General features: G+C 46.5%; 1 protein-coding gene across 16 annotated transcripts in view; it reads left to right on the top strand.

Annotated features, from left to right (window-relative positions):
- Nucleotides 1-14,163, top strand: part of RIMS2 (regulating synaptic membrane exocytosis 2) — a 578,844-nt gene that overhangs the window by 337,076 nt on the left and 227,605 nt on the right. The gene's annotated exons all lie outside the window — the stretch shown is intronic.

Raw genomic sequence — 14,163 nt, 5'->3', positions numbered from 1 at the left:
TATGCAAATTAGGCCTTTGGTGCAATAAGGACGTCACCGTTGCTCTTGTTGCACCCAAGCTCCACTCATTTCTGTGGCCAGTGCTATCCAGGCTGCTTTGATTGACAGGACGAGGCAGTGGTAAAGCAGCAAGGGAGGGGCTGGCAGAAGAAATGAGTGGAGCTTAGGTGCAACAAGAGCAATGGAGAGGCCTTCATTGCACCAAAGGCCCAATTTGCATATTAAGAAAAAGTATCCTAGCTCAAGAACGGAGCCTCAAAAACAGGGTTTTAATCAGATAAATAAGTCCACCCCATCTACACTATACTTTTAGATAGATCTAAGTAATGCTGGAGCTGAAGTTCATTGGAGCTTCAGTAGTTAAAATTTGTACTGGAGTTCAGAGAACTTGGTGGTCCCAACCGGATATCAAAGATGTAGCTGGGGAAGGGGTTGCTGGTGCAATATGTGATAGGCGGGGGCGGATTGGCCATAATTGGCCATAGACCCTACAGGGAAATTTCCCGGTGGGCCGATGCCTAGGTGGGCCACCCAAGCCCTTCTCACAGCCTCCAGCCAGGTTCATAATGAACTAATTCTCTCTTATGCACCTGGCCGCAGCCACAGGTTCCCTCCTTAATTCAACTGTATCAACGTCCCCAGGGCAGTGGTGTGATGGCAGTATTTTGTGCTGCACTGTGGTATTTGGTTCAGTTTGGATGGTATACCACTCTGCACTATGGTATTGGTTGCCATGCCTACTAAATATTAGGGATCTCGAACCATTCTGTGGCTGCATATACATCTTGAACTCGTATTTCATATAGTAACCCATGTCACTATATATTCACTTCCCAGTAGTCGTGTCTTTGCTTTATTCTTGACTATTTTTTGTAATTTCTGGTGAAGTCAGGAGGGGGTTTAATTTATGGTGTAACATTGCTCGGTAATGTTTGCTTATTGTGCATTTATTACTTCATAGTTTTCCACCCACGGACTCCTAGTGTATTGCTTCTTCCTAGGGGGCTCTAATGGGGTAAGATTAGGAAATGTTATATGCCTTCATAAGCATTGCTTCCTTTGCCTTCCTGTTAATTGCAGCAGTTTATTACAAATAATCATTACACATAAGAGATGACTACATTTATGGGTAACTACTGGGCCAGGGGACCTTATTCAAAGTTACATAGACTCTTCAGAGTATGGATATATAGGTATGCATAAGGCTAGGGCTACACGTAGAGGTCACCGAGCCATCACGTGGTGCTGGCTCAACCAGTGTGGTTTTCAGGCCGTTAATGGCTGCACAGTTTTGAAGGCAAACCGCGGTTTAATCGCACGTCGGGCGGTTTTCGGCTCCGCACCATAGACTGTGTGTGGCCATGCCAACATGAACAAGCAGAACTTTGGTGTAAGGGGCAAGGATAGTGAAGCATTGACTTTCCGAGCCTCTGACTTGTTTAGAAATGAGATAAAGGGTGGATTTATGACTCTATCCGACTGTATACACTGTACATATCCAACTGATGGATCGGTTTTAACATGGGAAGGGAGCTTCCTCTCTGTTTTGGAGATGTGATGAAGTGCATTGGCTATGTGGCTCAGTGCAAAAGCTAAGACAGCCCCATTCTCCATTACTAGACAATAGTCACATACCATCACAGAGGGAGCCCCCTATCTGTGTCAGAACCAACACAGAAATGCAGCAGACAGGAGCTGGTAGCAGGTCATTGGGGCAGCTATCATAATGAAAGTATATTAACAAGTGTAATCAGTTTATATTTATAATTTATTAACATAATTTCTTATTTGTCTTGAGAACCCCCTTAATTTGAGAAAATTCAGCACCCTCCTGCAACTTCCCACTGCTTCTGTATACCCTTATGCAATCCCAAGCATATTTTTTCCCCTAGAATTTTTAGACAGGACTAGGACATTGAATTCTAATATCCTCTCCACTCAAGGATGTGTGCTTTAGTTTCATGAAATACAGATTCCATATCCTTCTAACAGCAGGTAAAGTCAGAACATTAGTCACCATATTCCACATCTGCACGTCACCATTGAAGATTTCCTTGTATAAAGAACAAGCTTGCCAAATGGGCCAAAGTTAGTCTGTGACAATCACATTTCTTCCGTGCATTGTGTTTTGTGCCTTTTTTGTTACATCACATAATACAACATGGCCAGATCAAGGTCTCTGTTAAACAAAGAGTAATACTTTCATACCACATCTATGCAATAGCACCGTACATTGGTCAACTAAGTATGCTGTACATACTAATAATGCTAGGAAACAGTTCAGGCATAGCAGTTTCAGATACAGAAACTAGGCCAAGCATATTAGAAAAGAACTAGAACTTGGAAATTCACTGGCAAACAGAACTTGGACAGAATTTAGACCATAAACGGAACAGACTCAGGGGCAAGGCAAACAGAACTTGGACACACTTCAGACACACATAACAAAATCCATAAAACAGACACAGGAACATGACCACCAGAACTAGGACAGATATCAGACCACGAACAGGCAAACAAACAGATCAGGGACAGGCCAGGAGGACAAACAGATCAGAAGCTCCTTCACAGAATCCAGAAAAAGAACATGTAAAGATCCAATAGAATCAATGTTCCAAAGCCAGGGACAGGACACACAAAGCTATAGCAAGGAATCAACTCAGGAAATAAATAGCAGACTAACAAAGTCATTAGTCAAACAGAAGCAGACACAACACCAGGAAACATGAACTCATACTGTACTGAACGGAGGAGAGATACAAGAACATTGGAACCAATTCACACTCACAAGTAACCAAGTCCAGGATGCATGGAACAGTGGCAACATGAACCACCATAGAAACAATGGTCCAAATTAAAACACACAAGACGCGGAAGCCTGAGTGCACGGTACAATGGCACTAGTGAAACATAAAGTTAAGATGACTAATTAAGTAGGAAGCTTAGGGTACACCAAGTGGGTGGTAGAGACCCATGACTGGTGAAAGCCCATAGACAAGTTCCCAGTTTAGTCAAGTTATAATCTGGCTTAACAGTGCAGAGTAAAAGTAGTGCAAGACAAAAACTCAGATTCTGTGTTGCCCAGAAAAATGCTTATGTTTATATAAAATTGGAGCATGAGCCTCAGTGCCTCTTATGTATAAATCCTCACCTCTGCTCCCCACTGCAGCTATTATAGAGATTATAGATGATAGTTGAAGTTATAAAAAATTGGCACATTTTTAATTCCATCTGTGATTTTTTTTTTTTATGGCAATGGATGCCGTGGACGCTGAACAGATAAAGTGAAGTACTGTATATCCTGATACACCATCGTTAACCAACACAGTATCTGAAGCTGAGGTTGTCCTCAGGGCGGACTTTTCTGTGTGTCCACCTTGAACAGATGACCCGGCACATGAGGCTTGTGGCCACCACTTATCTGAAAGAAGATCTGTTAGCTTCATATTCTGCCTGTTGTATGGCTACAGGTCCGTACTACCCAAAAACGTGCCATTTGGCTACTAGTAGCACTAAAATAACACACTGGCAGTGGCATAACTAGAAATGACTGGGCCCCACAGCAAACTTTTGAACGAAACCCTCTCCTCCCATGCAACCCCCACTCCTGTGGCTAGTCAAAATTGTTAACAGAAAAATGCAAATAAAGGGAGGAAGGTGATGAATACTTCTCCCAGACTACCATGATTAGATCAAATATAGAAAAATGGAGGTAGTAATCTATTAAAACATAGCATTTATTAATATATATAGTTAACCAACAATACGCTTAATACTGAAAGTGTGCACACCACCACTCGTGCAGCAAAAATAAAACACACAATAACACAAAATTGCCAAAGATACCCTAAGTTGACAGTATCAGGTAATGGCAATAAAGGAAAAATCAGCCAACCGGAAATATATCCCACAACAATATAAGGAACGGTCTTACCGGTGGGTAGAGGTCATCTGGAGACCATCGTGAAGTTCCAGAGGTCTCGGTTTTCAAATATAACAGCGGGCGGGGTCCTGGTTTTGGACTCTGTCCCTAGTATGCCCTGATGTCCTCCTAATACAGAGTCATCACCCTGACAAGGGCGGCCCCGTCCGGAACCTTTCTCTAAAAATAGGAGGCCCTGGACGTCCCTGCCTAGGGATGTTAATGGATGGATGACCCCTAAAAGCAGGAAAAAATCCCTACGCGTTTAATCTTGAATATAAATAGCCCTAGACTCTTCAGGGGATTAAGGGCTCACTAAGGCTAGCTCGTTTCTTTTTTAAATTCTTTATTTATGAGTTTTCAAGAATATGGTTAAAGTTACATCATGTTGATCCACATATAACAGGATGGATATGTTGGCACCAGGCCAACAAAAAGTCATAAGTGACATATTAACATCCTGCCAACAAGATATAAATATATGTAAGATATGAATTAGCCATCATAATGAATGATTAACATGAAAAAGCAATACAACCACTCCATGAGCGGCACAAAACATTAGGGCTTAATCCAGAATTTTGAAAAACAAAAAAGGGGAAAGAATCATAATAAGACTGTACAAATACAGGGGAGGTGACAAGACAAACCCACAAAGGAAAGGGTAGGCCACATAAGGTAAAAGAGAACAAAAGAAAAAGGCTAAGCAGATAGCAATGATAGAAATGACCCCTTCAACCCAGTAAGAATTGGTACTCCATTGAATCCTGGAAGACAAACCAAGGGGTCCAAGCAGTAACAAAAGCTTTATGATTGTTCTTTAAGGACGCCGTTAGTTCCTCCATTCTCCGGATCTCTTCCTCCTTCTGTATCCAAAGCTCGGTGGATGGTGGAGTAGCAGACTTCCATTTCACCGGGATGCAGGACCTAGCTGCAATGACCAAATGGCCCAGAGAAGCTGAAACCCCGCCCCTTGGGCAGAAAGAACAGGGATTACTTCAGGTTATAAAACACGAGTTTGCAGTATTCATAATGTGGACAGGGGGGATACTTATATGTTTTAAATGCACATTAGAAGACCTGTGCATGGATATGTACAGCTAATTATGGTTATTGGGCCTGTCAGTGTCCCTTTAAGGTCTTCCCTAATCCGACTCAAGAGAGGGGTGTAATTTCTGGAAAACAGCTCCTTCAGATCCTTAGGAATCATCGTATCCAAGTATCTAATGGCACCCGTCGTCCACTTGAACGGGAAGGAATTCGCTAGGTCAGTTTCAGTTTCAAGGGAGTTTGGTATGGATATATTAAGAGCCTCAGATTTTTGTAGGTTAATTTTCAAATTGGATAGGTTATGAAACTTTATAAATTCAGCTATTAGGTTGGGGAAGGTGATCCGAGGTTTGGTAATCATAAACATCAGATCATCCGCGTAGGCCGCTATCTTGAATTCCCGATCGCCCACAACCAAACCCGATGTCACGGCGGACAAGCACTCAGACACACAGAAAACCCAACAACCAGGCTCTGAGCGAGAAGCAGGGGAAGGGTCGCCTCCTAGCTAATCCCTGACCTCTCTCCCTGCACTGCTCAGCCCACAGGCAGACCTTGGAGGTAGGAATGCTGTGTCCTCGTGCCTGGGCTAATACACCCTAACTTCCCTGAGATGGTGAAAAGGGGAAATAGGAGCAGCCTGCTCACACAGAACCTGGATGGGAGAGAAGATACCAACACAACTAAAACAGCAAACAACAAGAACAGAAACCACACTTATCTTAACAGAGCTGGGGCAGAAAACCTTCCTTGCTTGCTTGCTTCCTAGGCCAGACTGATTTCTATAACCCGCTCAGAGCACTGGAATTGAGAGCCATTCAAACTAATGACCCCACCCAGTGCACCTGATGGGAGGCGGATCCAGCACGACTCCAAAACAAACACTAAAGACGTGCTGCTATTCTGGCCGACCTCCGCACATAGTCAGAGCCAGGCATGACACCCGAGATGTCAGTTTTTTTTCCCTAATTGTCTTTAGTAGAGGTTCTAGGGTAAGAACGAAAATTAAGGGTGATAAAGGTCACCCTTGGCGGGTACCATTCCTGATATCAAAGGGAGAGCACACCATTAACCTTTGTGGATGTCGAGGGTGAGGAATAAAGAGAGCGGATCCCTGATAACAGCGGACCCTCAATGCCCACATGGTTTAGCACTGCAAGTAACCAAAGCCATCCCACTCTGTCAAATGCCTTTTCGGCGTCGGTGGATAAAAGACAGAGGGAAGAGCGTTGTATCTTGGCGTGATGGATCAAGTTCAACACTTTCGTGGTATTGTCTCTCGCCTCCCTTGAAGGAATAAAACCTACCTGATCGGTATGTATAAGATCTGGCAAGAAAGGGGCTAAACGTGTGGCCAATACCTTCGCAAATAACTTTAGGTCAACATTAAGTAACAAGATGGGGCGGTAACTAGCGCAGGAAGTCGGGTCCTTACCCTCGTTATGGATTACCGTAATATGTGTATGCGACATATCCTTGGGGATGGGGTTTCCCGAACCTATTTTATTCAAGACATTGGTGAGAGGGATCTGGAGAAGGGGGAGATATCTCTTATAATAAGAAGCTGGGAGGCCATCTGGGCCTGGTGCTTTACTAGGCTGCATTGATTTTAGTGTCTCTCCAATTTCTTCAGTAGTGATCGGGCCACTCAGACCCTCAGGGGCCTCTCTCGGAAGTTTGGGTAGACCTGATCTGGTCAGGTATGTACGCATGGCTAGATCTAGGAATACATTCGTTTGGTTAGACTGTGGGAGATTGTATAGGTTCTGATAAAAGTGGAAGAAAGCCTCTGTTATGGAATCAGGGTTGTTCAGAACATGGCTTCGTGGAGGTGCAATTCGGGGGACATAATTCCTTGCTTTTTGTTCACGTAATGATCTGGCCAGCAGTCTAGCAAAAATGTATTGCCATATTCGAAAAAATGTCTTCTACTCCTTTAGAGGATAAGTTTCGTATGAATATCTAGTTTGTCTTTAAGTTTAATATCAAGAAACCACGGCACTCTATAGCTGCTTTTGAATCACTTGTTTTATTTTTCTTTATATATCTTTTTTTCATTTTTATATCCATCCAAAAAATAATAAGCCACTGGCCAACGTTTCGGTCTATTCGACCTTGTTCACGGCCTTAGTCTGCATAGTAAGAGAGTCTCTGGGATGGTGTGACACCATCCCAGAGACTCTCTTACTATGCAGACTAAGGCCGTGAACAAGGTCGAATAGACCGAAACGTTGGCCAGTGGCTTATTATTTTTTGGATGGATATAAAAATGAAAAAAGATATATAAAGAAAAATAAAACAAGTGATTCAAAAGCAGCTATAGAGTGCCATGGTTTCTTGATATTAAGTTATGCACCCTTACCACTGAGCACCGTCAACTATCTAAAGGAGTGCCGCTCAACTACCCTTCTTCAATATTTGTCTTTAAGTTTACCCCTGGCCAGTAAAAGAGCTGAACGAACTGATTGCACATGGGAGCGTTTATGAACCTGCTCCAGTTCGGCAATTTTCTTTAGGATCTGAGAAATTTCCAATACCCTCTCTTTCTTGCGCCGAGCTCCATATCTAATGAACTCCCCCCGTATCACACATTTGCGTGCAGCTCACACCGTAAGGGGTGAGGCATTGTTAACTTGATTTTCCTCAAAATAGTGAGAAACAGCTAAGCTAATTTCCTGAGAAACTTCCAAATCCTGTAACAGCGACTCATTGAGGCGCCATTGCCAAGATCTGGGAGACGGAAGAGGGGATTTCAAGGAGAAATGTAGCATGGTGTGATCCGAAAATGTTATAGGATCAATTGAGGAAGAGGCGATGAGCGGAACTGCCGAATGTCTTAGCAAAAAATAATCCAATCTGGAGTAGACATCTCTGGGCGTAGAGTAGTAAGTGAAATCCCTAGATTCAGGGTTAACTGCTCGCCAAACATCTACTAGCTGATAAGTATGAAGAAGACCTTTAATGCGACGGATATAGGAGTAAGCTAGATGAGAGTTTCCCTTTGAAACATCTACAAGTGGGTCCAAAGCGACATTTAGATCTCCTCCGACCAAAAGAGTGCCCTCTGCAAAACCATCTAGTTTAGATAGAATTCCAGTTAGGGCCCTCAATTGTTTAGTATTGGGCAGGTATATGAATGAATGAATAACTTGTATAGCACTACACTTGCGAACTGAATCGCCTCAGGGCGCTTTTGCAGCCATTTTCTGCCTGTGCCTTTAGAAGAGGTAGATCTTAAGCTTCTTCCTAAAGGCCAGATGATTTTCTTCTGAGCGAATCTTTGCGGGTAGGGGGTTCCATAGCCGGGGTCCCTGGACTGCAAACCAAGGTTAGCCAAGGTGTACACCTGGCCTCCTATACGACCCTTGGCAAACAGAAACCTGCCAGTGTCATCTGAACTAGTGTCCAGAAATTTCCAGGGGGTGGATATAGCAATAAGGATACTCACACCTCTTGATTTTGATACGTTGTAACAGCTATGATAAGCATTTGGATATCTGGGGGAACTAAATTTTGGTATAGTATCCCTGCGAAAATGAGTCTCTTGAATGAAGGCAATTTGTACCCTTTTACACCACATGAGCCGGAGAATGGAGGAACGTTTCTCAGGAGTATTCAACTCGTTGGCATTGATTGATACAAAGGTAATATCGGACATAGTCAGGGTCTGTAAAAGAGCAAAATATGAAAGAAAGGACAATAAGGGGGGGGGGGGGGGGATAAGAGACAAAAGGATAGGTGGACAGTACACAAAATTTTAATCTACAAAAGACAAATATACCTATAAGGTCAAATATCTAAGCCGGCTAATCCAGATCAGATAAAACAAAATTAGGTCTCATGCACAAGACCGTTGTGTGCATCTGTGGCCGTTGTGCCGTTTTCCGTTTTTTTTCGCGGACCCATTGACTTTCAATGGGTCCGTGGAAAAATCGGAAAATGCACCGTTTTGCAGCCGAGACCGTGATCCGTGTTTCCTGTCCGTCAAAAAAATAGGACCTGTCCTATTTTTTGACGGACAACGGTTCACGGACCCATTCAAGTCAATGGGTCCGTGAAAGAACACGGATGCACACAAGATTGGCATCCGTGGCCGTGATCCGTGGCCGTAGGTTGGTGAAAACTCAGATCCGACAGTATATTCTAACACAGAGGCGTTCCCATGGTGATGGGGACGCTTCAGGTTAGAATATACTGAAAAACTGTGTACATGACTGCCCCCTGCTGCCTGGCAGGTGCTGCCAGGCAGCAGGGGGCAGACCCCCCCCCCCTGTAGTTAACTCATGGGTGGCCAGTGGGCCCCCCTCCCCTGTAGTTAACTTGTTGGTAGCCAGTGGGCCCCCCCCTCTCCCCTGTAGTTAACTCATTGGTGGCCAGTGGGCCCCCCCTCCCTCCCCTGTAGTTAACTTGTTGGTAGCCAGCCCCCCCCCCTCCCCTGTAGTTAACTCATTGGTGTCCAGTGGGCCCCCCCTCCCTCCGCTGTAGATAACTCGTTGGTGGCCAGTGGGCCCTCTCCCCTCCCTCCTAATTAAAATCGCCCCCCCTATCATTGGTGGCAGTGGTGAGTACCGATCGGAGTCCCAGTGTAATCGCTGGGGCTCCGATCGGTAACCATGGCAACCGGGACGCTACTGCAGTCCCGGTTGCCATGGTTACTTAGCAATTAGTAGAAGCTTCATACTTACCAGCGAGCAGCGATGTCTGTGACCGGCCGGGAGCTCCTCCTACTGGTAAGTGACAGGTCTGTGCTATAGGCAATGCGCCGCACAGACCTTTCACTTACCAGTAGGAGGAGCTCCCGGCCGGACACAGACATCGCAGCTCTTCAGGTAAGTATGAAGCTTCTACAAATTGCTAAGCAACCATGGCAACCAGGACTGCAGTAGCGTCCCGGTTGCCATGGTTACCGATCGGAGCCCCAGCGATTACACTGGGACTCCGATCGGTACTCTCCACTGCCACCAATGATAGGGGGGGCGATTTTAATTAGGGGGAGGGAGGGGAGAGGGCCCACTGGCCACCAACGAGTTAACTACAGGGGAGGGAGGGGGGGCCCACTGGACACCAATGAGTTAACTACAGGGGAGGGAGGGGGGGCCCACTGGACACCAATGAGTTAACTACAGGGGAGGGAGGGAGGGCCCACTGGACACCAATGAGTTAACTACAGGGGAGGGAGGGGGGGGGGCCGCACTGGCCACCAATGAGTTAACTACAGGGGAGGGAGGGGGGGGGGGCGCACTGGCCACCAATGAGTTAAAAACAGGGGGGGGAGGGGGTCTGCCAGGCAGCACCTGCCAGGCAGCAGGGGGCAGTCATGTACACAGTTTTTCAGTATATTCTAACCTGAAGCGTCCCCATCACCATGGGAACGCCTCTGTGTTAGAATATACTGTCGGATCTGAGTTTCACGATGTAGCTCATATCCGACAGTATATTCTAACATAGAGGCGTTCCCATGGTGATGGGGACGCTTCAAGTTAAAATATAAAAGAACTCCAGACTTTACATTGAAAGTCAATGGGGACGGATCCATTTCAACTTCAAACGGATCCGTCCCCATTGACTTGCATTGTAATTCAGGACGGATCCGTTTGGCTCCGCACGGCCAGGCGGACACCAAAACGACTTTTTTTTCATGTCCGTGGATCCTCCAAAAATCAAGGAAGACCCACGGACGAAAAAACGGTCACGGATCACGGACCTACGGACCCCGTTTTTGCGGACCGTGAAAAAATACTGTCGTGTGCATGAGGCCTTAAACAAAACTGTGGAAAATGTTATCCACTATGCAATTCTTGGTAAGCCCAATTCGAGCAAGCCAAGACTCACAGTCCTAGTAGGGGTGAAGGAGAGCTATCTAGAAAGCATCCCTTTCCCCAGCCCATACATATTTAAGCAACGATAAGAGAATTAAGAAAGGAGATACAGAGGATAGCGGAAGACTAAAATTAAACAACTACCAACGGGGGAAAAAAAAACTTTGAACATGTCAGTGCCACACTCCGTTCTCTGTATCCACTTCCTATCTAGCACAATACCAAGTATTGTAGGTCACATAACAAGGGTTCTTCTCAACCCATAGGACCTGGAACTACCGGTATTTTGGAAGAAGAAAGTCCCCTATCCTGGAGGTTGTGGAACTTGGGGACGGTCTTGTTGGGGTCCACTTCTCAGTCGTGGTGGGGGCCCAGTCGCAACGGGTGGCCCCAACGATAAGTGGCCCCAGCATTGGTGATAATTTGCAGGAGAGGTTTGAGAGAGCGCCTCATAAGCAAGGTTCTCTTAGATACATCAGGTAGGATTTGAATCTGTGATCCAGCAAATGTTATAGGGCCCTGTCTCCAGGCTCTTTGTAAAAGTTCCTCTTTCTCTCTGAAGAAGTAAACTCTACATAAGACGTTGCGTGGAGCCAAATTCTCTGAACACCTAGGGCCAAGGACCCTGTGTACTCTAGTTTATCTCAGACTCCTCAGATCTGGCGAGAAGAGAGTTGAAGATAGTGGACACCGCTTTCCATAATTCTGTGGCTTGGACCTCTTCAGGGATCCCACGTAGCTTGATATTATTACGTCGGCCCCTGTTTTCCTGGTCGTCTAGCTGCAAAAGTAGGTGTCTGTTTAAGGCCTTCTGCAAGGTAAGGCTACTTTCACACTAGCGTTCTGCTGTCCGCTTGTGAGCTCCGTTTGAAGGGGCTCACGAGCGGACCCGAACGCTTCCGTCCAGCCCTGATGCAGTCTGAATGGATGCGGATCCGCTCAGACTGCATCAGTCTGGCGGCGTTCAGCCTCCGCTCCGCTCAGTGAGCGGACACCTGAACGCTGCTTGCAGCGTTCGGGTGTCCGCCTGGCCGTGCGGAGGCGTGCGGATCCGTCCAGACTTACAATGTAAGTCAATGGGAACGGATCCGCTTGAAGATGACACCATATGGCTCAATCTTCAAGCGGATCCGTCCCCCATTGACTTTACATTGAAAGTCTGAACGGATCCGCTCAGGCTACTTGCGCACTTAGAAATTTTTCTAAGTTATTAATGCAGACGGATCCGTACTGAACGGAGCCTCCGTCTGCATTAATATGATCGGATCCGTTCAGAACGGATCCGATCAAGCGCAAGTGTGAAAGTAGCCTAAGGCGGGCACCCAGCTTTGAAGTCAACTTAGTAGAAATATCTGTTAGGTCAGCCTTGACTTCTGCTATAGCTTGATCATGTTTGGCCTTGACCCGTTGTATGATCGTCTCCAGATCCGTTTTAGTAGGGAGCGTACTAAGGAGTGACCATATATCCCTTAGCTTTGGACGTTTAGCACGTCTACCTTGAGAATAGGAGGCAGATGATGAAGCCCCTGAGGAATCAAAAACGGCTAAAGGGATGAAAAATAGCCGGAGTAGAGGGGAGATCCACCGGCAGAATCTGAGAGGGCCGGTCATCCCCATTTGCGGCCTGTGAGCAGTCTTGGGCCAGTAGCTGAGGTGTATATGGCTGGGCCGTTAGCGGAGCTTGGATACCACCAGACTGTGGGGCCAGAGTCTTAGATCGGCAGGGAAGATGAGGCGAAGCCGGCAAAATACCGGTATGAGGCCTAGGTGCGGCATCACAATGCATCTCACTCACCCGGGTAAGAGTGGAGGTCTCGCCTGTGTCCATGGACCCAGGAGTGGTCACAAAGAGCTGCAGATGCGGGTCTCCAGAGGCTAAAACGCAAGGCACATGGGCCACCTGCTGGGATGTCAGCTTGGCAGGGTCCTACACACAGTCCTTGGAGGTGGGAGCGGGGGAAGCAGTCATCTCTTGCGCTCCCTCAGGTGCCATCTTGGAACATAAGGCCGCCTGGACGTACGACTTCTTGTCTGGTAAGTAAGTGTGACCTATGGTTGAGGAAGTCACTGCAGGCCAGTCTGAGGATAGTGACAGCTGCGATGGGGAGACCGCTTGCGTATGAGCCGATAAGCTGACAGTCTGGTTCACAGGAGCGGTCGGCTTTGCTGTGTCTTCCTCCATCGGCGCCATTTTGGGAGGTTCTGGCACGGGGGCCAGCGTGGAGGAGAAATACCTCGCGATGTGAGGTTCTGAGGCCATATATGTGGACCCTCGGCGGCCTGAACGTCTGACCATTCTCTTCAGGCCAGTTACATCCAAATCGTTGCTTTGAGGAGCAGATAAAGGGGCCCGGGTCCGGGAGCTCTGAAATGTGCTTGTTCACGGCTGCATGCTCAGGCCACGCCCCCGGCTAGCTCTTTTCATCAAGTGGATATATGTACACGACTAATATGCTAGCCTCACTGATGTATGGATGACATAAAAAATTGTACCAAGTAATTAGATGATAAATTAAATGGCCATAGGTAGACGAGAACAGGGCCAAAGGGATCACTGGGGGCATATGGCTCCGTTTATCCGTCCCTTACTGGCTCCAGGTACTGTTCATCTCGTGGAGGGGACCGCGTATGGCATCCCCGCCGCACACTTCACGATGGAACTTCACGATGGTCTCCAGATGACCTCTACCCACGGGTTAGACCGTTCCTTATATTATTGTGGGATATATTTCCGGTTGGCTGATTTTTCCTTTATTGCCATTACCTGATACTGTCAACTTAGGGTATCTTTGGCAATTTTGTGTTATTGTGTGTTTTATTTTTGCTGCACGAGTGGTGGTGTGCACACTTTCAGTATTAAGCGTATTGTTGGTAAACGCTTTAACTATATATTATTAAACGCTATGTTTTGATAGATTACTACCTCCATTTTTCTATATTTAGTCAAAATTGTTCTCTCAGACCAGGCCCTGCAGCCGCTCTATCCGTTTCCTACAGTGCCACTGTATATAATGTCATTTTATAATACTGTTGAGGAGGCCCTGAGAATAGAATCTTCTACTCCTCCTCCTGGGTGGGCCCCTTCTGAGTTCAGGCCCTGCTCCCCCTACAGCTCCGCCCCTGCACACTGGACATGTAGTGTAGGAGTCTAGTGCATTTAAGGGATGAGCTCCCCCGCCTCTCCACAGCATACGCCGCAGCCTTTCGATCACTATAGTGTGGGGAGGCAGGGGGAGCACTCTGCTCACAAATAGGAAAACTCTGAGTCCACTGGATTTTCTCAGCACGCCTAGTATCCAAATGGCACAGCATCCTTTTTGGGTCATTTTGACTACTAGTAGTACAGACCTGTTGCTGTAATTTGCTGCCCTT

This window comes from Bufo gargarizans, chromosome 5, assembly GCF_014858855.1.
Source record: "Bufo gargarizans isolate SCDJY-AF-19 chromosome 5, ASM1485885v1, whole genome shotgun sequence".
In the NCBI taxonomy this organism is placed as follows: Eukaryota; Metazoa; Chordata; class Amphibia; order Anura; family Bufonidae; genus Bufo; species Bufo gargarizans.
This window is presented reverse-complemented; position numbering and strand designations above follow the sequence as displayed.